The sequence below is a fragment of the Sinocyclocheilus anshuiensis genome, unplaced genomic scaffold (assembly GCF_001515605.1).
Source record: "Sinocyclocheilus anshuiensis isolate Anshui unplaced genomic scaffold, SAMN03320099.WGS_v1.1 scaffold539, whole genome shotgun sequence".
In the NCBI taxonomy this organism is placed as follows: domain Eukaryota; kingdom Metazoa; phylum Chordata; class Actinopteri; order Cypriniformes; family Cyprinidae; genus Sinocyclocheilus; species Sinocyclocheilus anshuiensis.
The window spans coordinates 72,075-89,974 of record NW_015549612.1 but is presented as its reverse complement, the minus strand read 5'-3'; the positions used below and the strand labels follow the sequence as shown (position 1 = coordinate 89,974).

Below are 17,900 nucleotides of genomic sequence, written 5' to 3'. Positions count from 1 at the left end.
AAATTTCGAGTTTCCCACTCGTAATAACGACTTTGTGGTGGCGTTTATGTGCATTCAAACGATCTATCCGACATGACTTGAATGCACCATTAATGTAGGGTAGAGTAGGGGGAAAACGCCCCCATGGGGTAAAATGCCCCCTACTGTTCTTCCCAAAATAACCAAAAGATAAAATCAAGATAAATTTTAATCTACAAAATATATTTTTCTATGTTCAACAGAAGAAAGAAACTCGTACAGATTTGGAGCAACTTGAGGGTGAGTTGGGGAAAACGGCCCCCCTACTGTTTTTCCCCAAATGACCACAATATAAGTCTAGATACATTTTTATTGTAACTATGGACTACGTTGACGAGAGTGATGTAGAAGTTTTTACCATGAAGTTTACACTGGTGATGTACCTATCCTGATGTACATGAACAATTATCACAAAAAAGAAAGTCGTGGATCATCCAGGAAACAACACACAGTATTAAGATTCAAGGGTATGTAAACTTTTGAACAGGGTCATTTTTATAAATTCAGTTATTTTGTCTTGTGGAGAATATAGAAAGTGAAAGTGAAGTGACATGTGGCCAAGTACGGTGACCCATACTCAGAATTACTGCTCTGCATTTATCCCATCCAAAGTGCACACACACAGCAGTGAACACACACACACAAGTGTGTGGAAGGAGTTGCTGTTTGGCTCCTGCTGGCTTGTAAACAGTCTTATTAATTGGTTATTAGATTCACCTTCACTGACCTATCAGAAAATCTATTAAAATGCAATCCTCTCTTATTGTAGCCTTTAGATGCAGGTGAAGAATACAGAGAGAAAGAGCAAGGTGGAATCATAATGAGAAGGGTAAACTCTGTGTAAGAGTGTGAAAGTTTGCGGTTAGACAACGCAGGGCTCAGCTGGAGAGGTCTGTTCGTTCAAAACTCCCATGATCCTTTATCATTCAGGGAGTGAATATTTCTGATGTTCACGGTGCAGTGGACTAAACCCAGCGATGTTTGCAAACCTCTACTGAAATGTCAAAGTCATAATGTTTGAATACTTCATTCCTGACTTTCAGTGCTGCTCTTAAGGACATTCACATAAAGTTGAGAAAAGTTCAGCTTTATGTAAATGGGATGTGATGCGGCAACTACCGATGGGACTGAAGACACTGGAGTACACATCATCTGTCTCCTCTTGTAGTTGAGTTTAGGAAATACAGAGGAGACATTATGTTATGAGCAAATTCACTACTTTACATGATTATGTCTCTGCCCACATGCAGGAGTATTATCAAACATTAGGCATGAAAAACATATTCAGGTTTTTTGTGCTTCATTAAATATACAGCTGTTTTACTCAAGATGCCTTCAAAGGAGCTATCAAAGATGAGCATGACCAATGTCCATTGCATAAGCAGATTGATATCTAAAAGTTTTTCTTCTTTTCACAAACATTCGGATAATAAAATCAAATAAAATGTCAACAATAAAAAAAACTAGTTGGTTAACTTTAAAGTCCATAGATAATTCTGTCAGTTCATTCTGCTGTTGACACTTTGTCTACAAGCAAATGGAATAAGATCTGTTGTCCTGTTTGTTCATGCAACGTTCGGCATAAAACCTATTGTCGTCGTCCCAGGTTAGTTAGGACTTAGGATCGTTCATCTTCTTCATGTTATGATGTATTATGCACTGCTGCAATTTATATACAAACAAATTATCATTCAGAATGCTAATTTTTAGTAGGAATGACATCTTATTTTTACAAGCAATACATCTAATTTGTAAATAGATTTTCAAACGCTATTGCCAGTTACACAGCCTGACAGCAATGTTAATGGGATTCAGCAGTGGAAACACTTACCAGCTAACCAACATTACATCAACCTGGGGACCTCCACACTGTTTTTTTTTTCCTTTCTTTTTTTGTACAGTATAAATATCTAATCATCAGATAAATGTACTTAAGGCTCCAATAGCATAAGAAGGTTTTCAGAGAAAGGTTTTCAGATTCTCTCACTAAGGCTGCATTTATTTGATCAAAATACAGTAAAAACAGTAATACTGTGAAATATTACAACAATTTAAAGTAATTATTTCAGTAAATTTGAAAATGTAATTTATTCTTCTGGGGCCGGTTGCACCAGCTAGACATAAAAAAGCTGAGTGTAAGTCCTACGCTAGGCTTTGCAACGTCCAGCTTTATGATAAATATTTACATCTGTTCCACCAACTAAAACTACGATCAGGCGCAACTACGCCCGGCGTAGACAATGCGCATCCACGCTGACACATTCTCCCGCAGTGATGGCTGAGACGACTTCACGCTGCAATGGCTACAACTACTTATATAAAACTGAATTGCTCAAGACATCATAACAAGTGAAGCCATTTTTTCTAGCTGACTATCGAGTTTATGTATGAATGTCTTTCCTGAGGTAAATGTGACTTTACGTGCAATATAGTGTATATAATAATATAAAATGTGTGTGTGTGTATATATATATATATATATATATATATTTATAAACATTTAACATTTATAAAATATATTACACATTATAATTTTATTGTATATTGCATAATAATTCTTTTGTACTTTTTTGTAAAAGTCTGGGGTCAGTAGGATTTAAATGAATAAATAATTAGATAGATAGTACTTTTATTCTTTTTTTTTTTTTTTTTAACTTTCTTCCTGGAAATAAATGTATCACTGTTTCCACAAAAATATTAAGCAATATAACTCAATATATCAATAAGCAACTGATAAGAAGTGTTTATTGAAATTAGTAGCATATTCTGAAGAACCATGTGACACTGAAGACTGGATTAACGGCTTCTAAAAAATTCAACTCTGCCATCACTGGAAAAACAATAGAAAACAGTTATTTCAGAATATTTCTGTTTTAATCAAATAAATGCAATCTTAGTGAACATAAGAAACTTTCAAAAACATTTAAAATCTTTAAAATCGACCCCAAACTCATTCTCAAAGCATGATAAAAGGTTTCCTCATTCAGAGATATTACAGTGATGAAAAAAAAAATTCAGAGAAGCACTGAATGTTAATAATGCATGGCATTGATTTTTTTTACTCTAATTCAGTATAATAAGCTAGTTAAACAAATTCAATATTAAAGCTAATTTACGTGTTTGTTTTTGAACGCTGGGTGTAAGCCCTACGCTGGGCTTTGCAACGTCCAGCTTTACGATAAATATTTACACCTGTTGCACCAACTAAAACTACGGTCAGGCGCAACTACGCCCGGCATAGACAATGCGCGTCCACGCTGACACATTCTCCCGCAGTGATGGCTGAGACGACTTCACGCTGCAATGGCTACAACTACTTATATAAAACTGAATTGCTCAAGACATCATAACAAGTGAAGCCATTTTTTCTAGCTGACTATCGAGTTTATGTATGAATGTCTTTCCTGAGGTAAATGTGACTTTACGTGACATTGTTTTACTGACATCTTTCTGTGGCTGAAAAACCACATTTATAGTGCGTATTTTGTGATAAAACGGACAGAATTTGAAAGCTGATACTTTATTTCTGATTAAAAGTAACAAAGCACAAAACTTACTGTGATTATTGGATGCCAGGCACGCTACATAATGAATGAAATTAAAGACGTGAAATATTTCCAAGCATTATATTACTGTCCTTCCAAGCAAGATGTCGAATGGTACAGTTTCTTATAATAATCCCAGATCATATGTAATATTTTACTGCATAATTACCCGGCGTAGACAATGCGCATCCACGCTGACACATTCTCCCGCAGTGATGGCTGAGACGACTTCACGCTGCAATGGCTACAACTACTTATATAAAACTGAATTGCTCAAGACATCATAACAAGTGAAGCCATTTTTTCTAGCTGACTATCGAGTTTATGTATGAATGTCTTTCCTGAGGTAAATGTGACTTTTGTGACATTGTGTGTTTTACTGATGTCTTTCTGTGGCTGAAAAAACATCATTTATGGTTTGTATTTTGTGATAAAACTGACAGAATTTGAAAGCTGATACTTTATTTCTGATTAAAAGTAACAAAGCACAAAACTTATTGCGATTATTGGATGGCAGGCACGCTACAAATAATGAATTTAATTAAAGACGTGAAATATTTACAAGAAATTATACCGTCCTTCCAAGCAAGATGTCGAATGGTACAGTTTCTTTTAATAAACCCAGATCATATGTAATATTCTACTGCATAATTACATGCTGTACAGAAATATAGTTTTTATTAGGTCAATTACTGTCGGCAGTGTGGTAGGCTATAGCCTAGTCTACACCTGCTTCGATTGATATCGCTTATCCTTCCCGAAAAGACCATAAACATTACACTTCACATCTATAATTAACTATAATTAACACGTCTATAATAATGAACTAACAGACATGAATCCTAAAAACTAATAATGTCCGAGCAAATCATGACTTTTCACTTTACACCTACCTCTGACTAGGCGTAAGATTTAGTCTCAGACGTAGCAGTACGCCGATATGGTGCAATGGGTATAAATTCTACGCACAACTTAAAGCGCATTTTACGTCCAGCCTATAGCCTTACAACCGAGTGTACGTCCAGCTGATGCCTGATGGCAAAGCAGAATTTTTAGCGGCCATTACTCCAGGCTTCAGTGTTCATGTAACATATTATTATCAATGTTGAAAACAGTTGTGCTGCTTAAAAATTTTAAGGAAACCATACATTTCTTCAGGAATCTCTGATGAATACATGAATAGAATCTCTGATAAAAAGAGCATCATTTATTTGAAAAAGAAGTCTTTACTGACAATTTTGATCAATTTAATGCATCCTTGCTATGCAAAAAAAAGAAAGAAAAAGAAAGAAAGAAAGAGAAAAAAAACTTACTAACCCCAAAATTGTGTGCATATTGAAATATCCATATTTTACTAAACCCACTGTTTTTCCTTTTTTTTTAAGCATTCAACTAAGCCTTCGAACTAAATACATGAGTTTTAAACAAGAAAAGCTTAAAACAAGAAAACATTCGAGTTTTAAGGGTATTTGCATTTTACTAGAACACAAGATGACGAAAAACTGATGAAGAAATACTGAAGAAGAAAATGATTTGCTTTTTTGCAGTATGTGTAAATGGGCCATTACACTTTAATCAGGATTGGCCTTGAGCTGTAGGACATCTACCGTGGTGACTGATATCACCATAAAGTCATGCCGAAATATTTAAAATTGTTACATCAGACAGTGAAATCAGTTGCTGCGTTTGCATGCATTTTAATACAGCATCCATAATCCAACAGACAGCTCATAGGAAATGAGAAGCCTTAATAATATAAACACCTCATAGGAGACAAATCATCTGATTAAGCTTGAAAGAGGTGGAGCAGATCTGCCAGGTTAAAGTAAATGATCTGCAGAAAAACTTTTTCAACCTACAAAAATCAAGCAACTTAATTTTCAAAGATATTTTATATAAACATAAATAGGATATGAGGAAGCAGCATTCAAAATCCACTTGAAACCACTTAATCATTTTAGGGGCCAGTTTGAACTCTTCTGCTATCCATCACAGCACTGAGGCTTCTGCCCGCAATGAAGTGAACCACTGTCCTCCTCATAACATGATCAATGATTTATGTAAGAAGTGTTGAAATGTGAAGGAAACCCTTGCCAAAAGTCATCTCATAAACCATTCAGCATTGATTTTGATCCAAATCACAATCTCAGCTAATGATTCAATCTACTCACAATGGTGACCGCCATGATGAACACACACTAAAAATAGCTGCTTTATTGCTATCGCTCAGCATGCGGTGCTCAGGACACTGCGCCATCAGAGTGAAGGGGCACACATCCCTCCCGGAGAGTTTGCGTCACTGCGGGCTGCATCGATAACAGCAGCCAAAAATAGCACCAGCGTGATAGACGGCGCAGGCTATTTTTGTTGGGGTCGAGAGAACCTATTAAACGCATGACCCAGAGATGCATCATAGTCATTGACTGCTGGACGTTTTCTGTCCTTTTTCTGCAGGCTGAAGTTTAATCCATTTGGACATATTTGAAATACAAACACACTTAAGCTAATTGCTGTGCTAAGAAAGAAAGATGGGAAGAGGTTGCTTTCATCTCTCAGTGAAAGTCCACATTTTTGTCACAGATGCATTTAAGCTGAAATTAGAATTAGGAGTGATTACTGACAAAAAAACCCATTGGCCTTTTCAAAAAAATGGATGCTGAAAGTAGTTTTGCACTTTCGTTGAAAGAAAAATGTGTTTGTTTTGTAAGTTAAAAGAGGATTTTGCATCTTGTGTGACCTGTAAAGGTAAAACTTTTAGTAGGCAAAGACACAATCATATAACAAGTGTAGGGATTTCTAGTACATGAACGGACACTGCTATGCTCGTGGTTAAATCCACGTGTGTTTTGTCTGTATAAATAGACATGTGCTGATATCCGCCGAGATATCATTGACAGTTATTGTATTAATTGCAGTGAATCTTTAGATTAATTCACCTCACTCGGAACGAGTTGAGTGTAACACGGCGCTGTAAGATAAGAATCTAAATAGTGCTTTTAAAGGAAACCTTTTCCGGAGGTAACTTTCAGTCCGCCAGCGCCATGTTGAGCCGTTGTAAACAAAGAGCCAAGCTAAGCTATTAGCATTGAAGGCTAGGGGTTAGCAAGTAGCATTTGTGTGGTCTCAAAGGCTAAATGTGTTGCCGTGTTTGAAGCGTTGAAGTGACTTATCTTTGGTTTGGTGTCATAATTTCCAGGTCAAAACTTTTGCCAAGAAGATCAACGTTACCTCTCTAAGAGCTTACAAATTATCAAAGAACGTATTTATCCGTGGCCAGGAGAATACATAGTCAATTTGTTAAAATATACTGAGGTCACGGCTCGCTGGACGACCCTTGATTTAAAGTGTAACATAACAAATTTGAAATCGGTTTAATCAGGTGAGCTTCGGGGATTCAGACCCGAGTCCTATCAAAACCTGAATGAATTAATAATAATTAATTCCCTTACAAACTTAAGTAGTCAAGTTATCTACACAAGCTTTACCACAATGTTGTTATAAAGACAAATTAGATCTAGAGGAGGCATATGGACTTTAGGACGTCCAGATGAAGGCTGGGCACAATTTCTGCACACTAACCAATCACATCCGACACTCTCAGGAAAAAAAAAAGGTACAAAAAGGAAAAATGTTGCCACTGGGGTGGTACCTTTACAAAAGGTACATCTTTTGTACCTTATTTACCCCTAAAGGGTGCATATTAGTAGCTTAAAGGTACATATTAGTACCTAAATGGTGCATGTTTGTACCTTTTAAAAAGGTACTACCCCAGTGACAACTTCTGTACCTTTTACACAATATTAACCTCACTGACCAATGACAGTATCAGCTTAACTGTAGCATATTCACTTAAGGATAATCTCAGGCATTTTAATCTCCTATCATTGCCATTGTTGACACAAAATATGCATAGGATATAGCTCAGTATTTTCTAAGTTGATTGAGTGGGACCCGAATGAGGTCTCCACAAGCCTCTAAAACGTAAAACTTAATATTGATTTAGGTTCTCTTTCTCTCTGGATTCTTTTTTTCCCTGAGGAAACACTCCGATCCATCCATTCATTAATTATCTCAATGGGGCCATCAGCCTCGCTGCTTCTGCTGTGCTATTGCATAAGTCCAGGACTGGTGGAGGCTGCTGTGTCAGCAGATGTTTACTGAGGGTGTTTTTTTCATTGTACCTGCTGATCTAACTGCTTGAGTCAGACATCTGCAATACTAACTAGTTCTGACAGACCAGCATATGTTGTGTTTTGGATGCTAGCCTATTTTGAGATGTTGCTCTCTACACCTGACTCCTTAACTAGCCAGTAAGGCTATGTTGGTCAAACAGCTTCAACAGCTAAAGGCATTGCTAGTCCACTAGGTTGACCACCACTAGTCAGCACGGTCTAACTGGACCAGCATCTTTTAAAAACAAATATTTAGAAAAAATTTAATTCAATAAAATTAAGAGTTTATTTTGATAATAAACACATGGATACATACATAAATTACTTTTCACAGTATTTTTAAAGGTTGCATATCCAATTGCAATCCGATAATCAAACTTAGCTGTATATTAAAGAACAATACTAAACAATCTGGTAACATATTGTTATTAATTCATTAATATTTAGTAAACTACTGATTAGGTTCACGAGTTTGGGAGAATCAGACCAGGGCTGTAACCACCATTGACACTGAGGAGTGTACCCCAATTATTAGAAATTGCTAAATTGTCCCCCCCAATGAAATTCTTGCATTGTTGAATTAAGTAGTGCAGAAAACTCTGTCCAAATATTTTCATACAGTATCCTGTTTCATACAGATATTTATAAAAAAATTGAGCCAGTGCTGTATAAGAATACAGCTTAATATAAAGAAAGGCTGAAACATCATATTCTATCATACATCATATTCTATCATCATATCAATCATATTCTAAAACGGGATGAATTAACTAAAGCAATATCACTGTCTTCTTTAAAGTTGACCTAGTGTTATTAAAAAGATGTCATGGGCATGTACTAAAACACAGTAATGACCCCATCAGGACAAGCAATTTCAAGAAGTATGTGCATAGTAGCTGTACTTTGTGACAGATATGTGATTCATTTCAGCAATTTTGGAAACTGATTGCATTTTGCTACAATGCTAACCTGTGACAATTCAGCATCCATATATAGGATAAAGAGGCCTAATTGTAAAAATGGACTAGAAAACAGCAAGTAGCTATTTCCAGTGGTCTGACAGCACCATGAATAATGCATCCCGACAAAATGTGATGCATTTGGAAAATCACGCGTTAGCACAGAAAGATCAATGCTAATCAATATGACTCATTGTTTGCAATAATTCCGTACATAAACAACAGGAACAAACTAGTCTAGTCGGAGTGACAGGACCAATAAATCTGCCTCTCAATTAAGCACATTAGCACCTCACAACAACACACACACATATTTCAATCAGGCTATATTCTCCACCAGCGTAAACAACATATTCCCGCCTTTTTTAACAACCCTTTCAGTGGACTATTACTTTTGACTCTGTTGAGAACCCTCTGAATCCTAAACAACAATCTACAGGCACCAATAAGCCGTGGATCAGAAAGCAGCCACACAGAGGTTTGTTTTGAAAATGAATAGCATGACTTCATATTTACTCCTCTCACGAACACAAACATTGAAGAATCTCTTCTTACAGCATTAGTCCTCAACTTTTTTGACCACAAGGCCCCACATTGTTCACAACAATATTCTGATCTTCTGGATAAGGACTAAGGATAAGAATTTTCAAAACAACAATATGAATTTACTACCATATGAATATTTTCGGCATAAATACAAAAATGTATATTCAAAAAGTATAAAAATGCAATATTTTTAAGGCCATAGCCATTTTTATTACTTTACATGTCTCTTCCAGGTCTAGAAATGAATGTATAATTAGGATACTGTATATATTCAGTACATTTTCAGTTGCACCACAAATGCAAAAAACTTGCATTTTAGTTTATTTTAAAGGTTTGTCTTTAAGTTGTTTTAAGTCATCTTGATATCCTTATGGAAGTCTGCTGAGGCCCAATGGTTGAGAACCACTATCTTACAGCACAGCATCACCAGCAATCACGTCTTCATGAACGATATCTCACCTGCAAATAATGACAAGGCCTCATGGAGGACTTCAGATCTTGAGGCATGGTTGGTTTCTCCAGGTTGAGGGAAGATTTGCGGTAGGCTTCTTTAGCTTGGCTGACAGTCAGTGTCGACCACGAGCTGCGCTTCATAAATTTGCCCTCGGGGGCCATAGCGATGCTCTCACACGCCGAACATTTCACGTCGTTGTTGCTCTTGGAGGTCTTGAGCGAAAGGTCACCAAAGTGCCCATGGCCTGTGTCCGGGTAACAGTGAGTGATATGATCGTGGTGGCGGCTCATGATGCTGGGAGTCCGGTAGGTGCTGTCGCTGTCTAGGTTGTCGTCAGAACTCCACCAGCCTGCTATCCCTGAGCGTTGCTTGGAGTCTGACTTGCGTTCCTTGCTCTTACTCCGTTTGCTGTGTTTGTGGTTCCCATGGTGGTGTCCGTGATGGTGGTGGTGGTGGTGTCCGCTGTCTGAGCGAGAGTCTCCCTTGGTGCCGTTCATCTTGGACGACCCCTCCAGCGAGTGGGACTTGGTGAAGAGCTTCTGGACGGAGTGCACCAGATGGCGGATGCGCCCGGGACTCTCGTTGCGCTGCTCGCTGCTTGTGGTGGTTGCAGACATGCGCTGGTACTGCAGTGTGTGAAAACCGTCTCTGTGAATCGGCAACTGCTTCTCGAACTGGTCCAGTAGGTTCGCGGGAATACGATTCATCTTCCCAGACCCGCCACCTCCACCGCCAACACCGACCCCTCCACTGCCGCCGCCACCGTGAGAAGTGGAGCCGTCGTCTCTCGAGCCGTCGTGGTGTGAACTGTAGTGCATTCTGGGAAAGGTGCTGCTGGAAACGTGGTCAGATGCCATAGAAACGGGCATCACCATGCACTCTGAGTGGATGGAGCTGCGGGGCGAGCAGCGGTGTGGATCCAGAGGGCAGCTCTCGGTCGGACTGAGCAGATAGGGAGAGCGGGAATCGGGGCCGACATGCTGCAAGGGGTCGAGGGACTGATCGCAGTCTGGCAGCCCACAGATGTGTCCTGATGTGAAGGTGAGCTGAGGACGACCGCTTGATAAACCTTTCATATTCCTGGGAGAGGAGGGGTAACTGTCTTCATCGAAGTACGGCGGTGGAGACCATGAATCTAGCTGATCTATGAAAGACAAAGAGAGGAAAAGAGAACGGAGAGGATTAGTGAGTTTGATTGATTTTACTTTGGCATTCAGCATCAGTTAAGACCTCGTTCAATCTTTCTGCAAACTATATTTTGGGATATTTTCCCCATGGGCATGTAGGAACTGCTAATAGAGATGTTTGCAAAACAGTCCGATAGGATTCAAACGAGCTGATTACAAAATCGCTGGCGTTTTCATGAATTCAAGTCATCATGCGGCAGCCTCGTAGAAAACACAACACTTAAATTCATGAATGAAATCATGTTGTCCGGACAAAAGCACATCCCAGAGTCAAAGGTCCTGCCAGGCCTTACGAGGACAGAGTTGCAAGCCTTGCCATTTATCCAATGCAAAGTAAAATAATAGCCTATCATTTCGGAACCGCTGGGCCATCCGTCAAAGCCAGCTCCGGAGAGAGAGGGAGCACTTCGAGGTGCTTCAGCGGTTGTCCTTGAGAGACATTGCTCAGAGATTAAAACCACATTCACTGTGATCTTTCATCACAGCCACATATGGGCAGCCTGCCGCTAACTTCATCAGAGCTAGGGCTCAGAGATGCTGTTTTTCACATCCAGACGTTTGCCCTTTCTGACATAACTATTTCATGCTGCTGGATCATATGTCATTTCACACAGGTGATTAATGGGAATTTTCATGTGGTGAAAGTACACGGTAATGCATATTAAAATAAAGGTCATTTTTCAACTGCTGGAGAGAAAAAAAATACACAGAATATGTTAGTTTTAATGAGTTTTTCAGTGTCAAAAGTGAGGGCTTGTTAAATCTAAGGTATTATTAACAATTTTAAAGTTGTCTTTCACATCCAAGTGAAAGCACATAATTTGACAAATATTAGTATTTTGAGAAAGTATGCATTTGTAGTGTATTTAAACTCCTATTTCATCTATGATGACATTAAAGTTGTTAAAAAATAATACTACATACTAAAATAAGTCAAACATGGCACGAGTACATAGTCAAACCATAATGCAAAGCATAGTTCTAACATAGTCGGACTAAAGATTATTTTATGTCTTTTGTGTGTGTGTGTGTTATAGGGCTATCAAACGATTAATCGTGATTAATCGCATTCGAAATAAAAGTTTGTGTTTACATAATATATGTGTGTGTGTATATTTGTATATTTATTATGTATATATAAATACACACACACATATATGTACAAATTAAAAAAAAAATTATATTTGTATATATATATATATATATATGGATGCGATTAATCACGATTAATTGTTTCACAGCCCTAGTGTGTTGCATCGTGTGGCTTGTGTTATGGCCAATAACTACTCTGTTATGAGACATTTTCACATACCAAATAAATAAATCATATTTGAGATGATTATAAACAGAGAATTTCTACAATGGCATCAGTAGCTGTAAACTTTGGTATGTAGCTGCAAGCTGTCAGTATATAAGACAGCTGCCAAATTACTGAGTGTACACTTGCATCTGCGGTCAAAGGTTTGGAGTCAGTAAGTCATTTTCTTTCTTTCAATCAACATTGATAATAATAAATTATTCTTAAGCACCAAATCAGCACATTACAATGATCTCTGAAGGATCATGTGACACTGGCTGCTGAAAATTCAGCTTTGCCATCACAAGAAAAAATAACAATTTGAAATATAGTAAATTTACATTTATTTTTATATTGATTTTAAATTGTAATAATGTTTCACAGTATTACTGTTTTACTGTATTTTTGATCAACTAAATGCGCCTTGGTGAGCACAAGTGACTTCTTTCAAAAAAAAAAAAAAAAAGACTTTTGAATGGTAGTGTATTTCTGAAAAACACACATGGCCCAGAAAAGAGGAAAACACATATATCTGATTCACACTGGCAGCAAAGACCTGGACTGAAGACAAAAGCAAAAACATCTTTGTGTGTATTTGGAAAGCAACCAATTCAAAACCCTCCCTTGTGTTTAATTAGAGCACAAACAGAGTACTGACCCATAAGGAGATCTTTATCTCAGGTCAGCACACACCATAATGATGCCCAAGTCCATCTTGATTGAAGAGGACCTGAAGGAGAATGTCAAGTTTGCTTATTCTGAGCGTGCGAAAGAATATTCTAGAGTGATAGTGAATCACAAAGAGGCACTTCATGAAAATTAAACTTTGTGAGAGACTGAACAACACAGAGAATCACATTAAAGCACATCCAGAACAAACGGTCCAATTTGGATTACGTCTGTAAACAACGGCCAATTCAAGCACTTGATTATGTTCTTTCAAAGGTTAAAAGCAAGAATCCTTCAAGAAATCAGGGTTGTTCATCAGAAAATAGAAGAGATGTGATTGTGTCCTTAACCCCCAGAAGGCTCTGCAATAAACCACAATGTTACATTTCTGAATCTGAGGGGACGGGTGAAATTGACGGCCAGAATGGTTCTGGTCTCATTGGCGATGTAATAGTCTTACAGCAGCCTGTTGTTGGTTATTTCTCCTTCATCCAAATCCAACACAACTGCAGCAAAATATCTGGAGACAACAACAGAGGAGCAGCACAGATTGCAGACTGAAATTAAAAGCTTTATCTTTTACACTTTGCTTTTAAAAGAGACAACAGAGTGTTTCTAAACCTAGTCAACAGTGCTTTTCTAAACCCAGTGGACTAAATCAGCCACAAGAATATCACCTTGAGAGAAGCAGACCCTCCATAATTCACTACAGAGAGCAGAGAAACTTGCACTATATCAATCCAGCTGCTGACAACATATGCCAATGTATTTGATGCTATTATATCTTGCCTGAATTTCAAATATATTAGGCAAGAAGAAAATTACAAAAAGAAATGTTTAATGTAATAACAACTTAACAGTAAGTAACATGGTTTATGTAAAGTCATATATGACCAAAAGTAGTTTATTCAGTAATCACTCTGACTTATTCAGTCATTTTGATCAATTCATTACAAAAGAACCAGCTCATAAGAGTCATTTGTATATGGATCTGACTACACTGGTGGCTTGGCATATTTGCTGGTCGATGAAAACTAGTTCTCGATTCCGAACCCTACAAATAAAACCCAGACAATTTCAGTGTAATTGGCTGTTGCATATTTAAAAACAATATTTATCGGGGTTAACTTTTCATTTGTTTGCAAATAAGGTCTGTATTCCAATGGTCTCCTTCCTGTGGTGGATGGAGAGGGCCTTTGGTCTCAGTACGTGGCTCTAGAGATTTGTGTGAGTGTTATGGCACTGCTCACCGATGCTCTACAGCCCGAAGCACTTCCTGTCACCTCATCTCATGATTTCAGTATTCATACCCTGGACCATCCCTGCTGAATAAATACGGCTCACTGCAGCATCCTGCATACTAACAGCATGAGTGCAATCAGCTACAGGCGCCTTCACGTCTCTCCCTCTTTCCTTGTCTCTCTGCAGGGGGCAGCAGGCAGAAGCTTTATTTTGCTGACTCTGTCGCTACAGCAGTGCTAGTGAGGACAAATGATCCATCCGCCACATTACCACCAGAGAAAGTTTGCAGTGAGACCTGAAGGAACTGCTAAACTGCACAATGACATCAGCTCTGACAAACTAGTGAGCAGCCTACAGACTACATAGGCAGCATCCTAACCATCACGGATCCTCATAAGGGTAATAAGTCTCTTAAGTCTCGCCTTAGATGTCAGCATCAGTAATAATGAGCATAAAAGTATATGACACACACACACACACAAAATGTGTAAAATAGTATTTTTTACTACACCTTTCCTGTAGAGATATTTCATATTATGTAATTTCCATCCATCCATCCATCCATCTATCCTAATCTAAAATTGTATTATATAATATATAAGATGTATAAATGATATTAAATTTCTGTATTTAAACTTTTTTGTGCATATATATATATATATATATATATATATATATATATACACACACACACACAGTATATATAATATTCAGAACATAATATTCTGAAATTAATGCTGAAATTCAAATATAATTTATATTTTTAAGGAAAAACTTCACACTACTATTTGTACTGGCATACATAACTTATTGTATACATCTTGGACCTCATAGCAATGCATTCTGGGATTGCATGCGATGCTGCTTTAGAATTAGCCTAAAACGAGATATCTTAGGAGGCAGAATAATTGTGTGTAAAAAACATACGAAAGCAGGAGATATGGCTCTTTTGTTACTTCAACATGCTTCATTATGCAGAATGTTCCCACAATGTTCTACTTTGTTCCAGCTTGACAATTAATCCTCCAATTAATCTCCCCCCTCAAAAGTGATTGCCACAGCAGTCCTTTTCTTTTCTCTCAAACAATCTCTGTTTATTTTATGAACTCACTTTTACAGAGCAAGGACATCGTTCTCTCCTACTCATGGGAGAGAGAGATTCCTGGAGTCTGATAAGCCTAGTGAGTTCCTGTTAAATGCTTATCGTAAAGGAGTGAATTAGCATTGCGGTGACGAGGGCTATTATCTGTGCCTGGTTCTTCTCAGCGTGGTAAAACATGCTTATCCCGGCAGTCTAAAGACAAATATTTGGCATAAAGACGGGTTGAATGGAAAGATAGAAGAGTTTAAAACGCCATTTGTAAATATCAAGACCTTTCTTATACTAATGCTTACTTATAAGGGGTGCTCCAACTGACAGCGATTTGCAGTGACAAAGCAACTAGATGTCATTCATTTTCAATTAAATTTGGTGATTTCTGGATTTCTCAGAAGACTGTTGCTCATGAGATTAATTTAATTAATCAGCATAACATACATACTTTTAATTGCTGTTATATCAGTTGCTGAATAAAAATGTAAAAACATTTTAAATGTGTCTTTGTAAAATGCAGGGTAGTATTGCATTTCTTAATATTGCTGCAGCAGAATCTGAGAGGTAAAATGTGTTTCATAAATCATAACGCTAAACCTGCAGCTGGTGGGTCCATACAATGAAGCTGGCCTGAAAGTGTCTGAACACAGAACTATGCAGAAAGAACACAGAACAGCTTGCTATAAGAAATCCTTCAGGAGTAATCCGTTTATGTAACATTCAAAGACAGACTCACAGCAAGCCTTTAAAAAAAAAGAAAAAAGAAAACAGTTCAAATAAAATTTACAGTTGCCACAGTAACTGGTACTTAATGTGTCCTCAGCTGTGTCATGTGACAGAAACAGTTTTAGATCTTCGCAGAAATGCTGTCAATTCATGAAGTATTAAAGACACGACGGTAGTGAAGTCAGAACCCAAAAGAGTGATGTTTTACAGCTTAATGAACGGCACCTATTGTACCACATTGCATTTTAGTTTCAACCCAAAAAGTCAAAAACGTGCAAAGACTCCCTATCTCAGCTGCTTCTTTACTGTATCCTAATACTAAACAATCAAGTCAAGATACCACAGTTGGGGAAACCCTACTATGAGGTCATGGTCTAATTCCCAATAGTAACTGACATGAAAATTCACTTGTAAACATATCCAAATCATGTAAGAAAACTATGTATGTTGCTGAAAATAAAAATTTAAGCTCTGTAAAAGCTACTTATATTGTGTTAGACCTTTTAAGGACCACGGACAGCTCCTTAACATTCAACCTCTTTTTCACAACCACCAATTCAAATAACTGTACTGTGAACATAATTAATTTACAGTACAGAGTTCTGCAGCCGTACAAAATGTCCAAGTATTGTCAATTTCTATTCACCACAGACCCTGTTTTACTCATAAACTGAAAAACCCTTGATGAATTAGTCTTTCTGGTTTTGACATCATGGCTGCAACACTCTTTAGACTGGGATGAAGAACATTTAAGGCCGTTCACACCAAGAATTTTAACTACAGTGACAACTATATTATCTTCCACACCAGTGGACAACAACTGTCTGTTATGATCTTGTACTGTAGTTATGTAGTCTGGTGCTTTATATGCTTTTGCTCTTTAAAGCCAGACGGATTCTGATTGGCTTCTGATTGAAAAATTGTTCAAAAAGTGATTCTAATGATATTGTTTCTCTATGTCGTTATTGTTATAGTGATAGTGTTATAGTGATGTGGACCTGCCTATTTTCACAGAATTAGAATGATTAGCAAAACTTTATAGATACAGTTATTGTTGTCATCCTTGGTATTTATGGTTCAGGTTTAGAGGATCAATGCACTAATAGCACTAGATGTTTTAATGCATCTAACATTTATAACCAAATTAATAAAGATCAAAAAGAGATTAAGAGACAAACAGCCCTGGTCTCAATCAGAAGATTTGCCAAATTAAAATGATCAAATATGTACAAAACATCTAGTATGCTACAATGAAATATGTTACTGTATATATTGCTTGCAAACCATTTTATGCCATCAAAATACAAGGCTACTGAATGGATGCTGTAGCTCCAGCAACTACCAGCAGGGGCGATCTACACCATGTTAATAGGCCCAACTTTGAGAACTTAATCTACTGTAAACACAAAAGCTGATTCCGAAATAAATAAGTAATTACTTCACAACCACAAAAAGAGTATGTTCTATACAGTATGAATGTGTGTAGTATGAATGTAATCTGGACGCATTGCATTTGCCATGTTGTCATCGTCATATGACAAATCAGCATCAGTTGCATCGCGTCACTGGCAGGATCCTCTCCTGTGGCCTCATGGAAGTGCTAAAGTTTCCATCGTAGGCACACTTCAGAATCATGCCGGAAGTAGAAGGTCATTTGGGTACATTTCGCCTATTCTTTTACAAGTACTGTGAATTTGAACATACTTCTTTTGTCACATACTGTTTTTCACCTGCAATATAGTACGCAAGTATGTGGTTTCGGATACAGCCACATTTATTGCTGCTGCAGTTGTGCTGAGAAAAGAGGTAAAAGGTCAAAGGATCATCACGCCAGCATCATCTCTGTTTGTGTGCCTGCTGGATTTATGTGCATACTTAAACAAATACAGACGCACAAACAAAGGTACACACAAGCAAACAACACGCATACTAACAAACAAGGGTGCACATCAGCAAACAGGAAAAAGTAAACACAAACACAAACACAAACAC

General features: G+C 37.6%; 1 pseudogene; it reads right to left on the bottom strand.

Annotated features, from left to right (window-relative positions):
* The window catches only part of LOC107659229 (disks large-associated protein 2-like), a 68,356-nt pseudogene that overhangs the window by 34,331 nt on the left and 16,125 nt on the right, over positions 1-17,900 (bottom strand).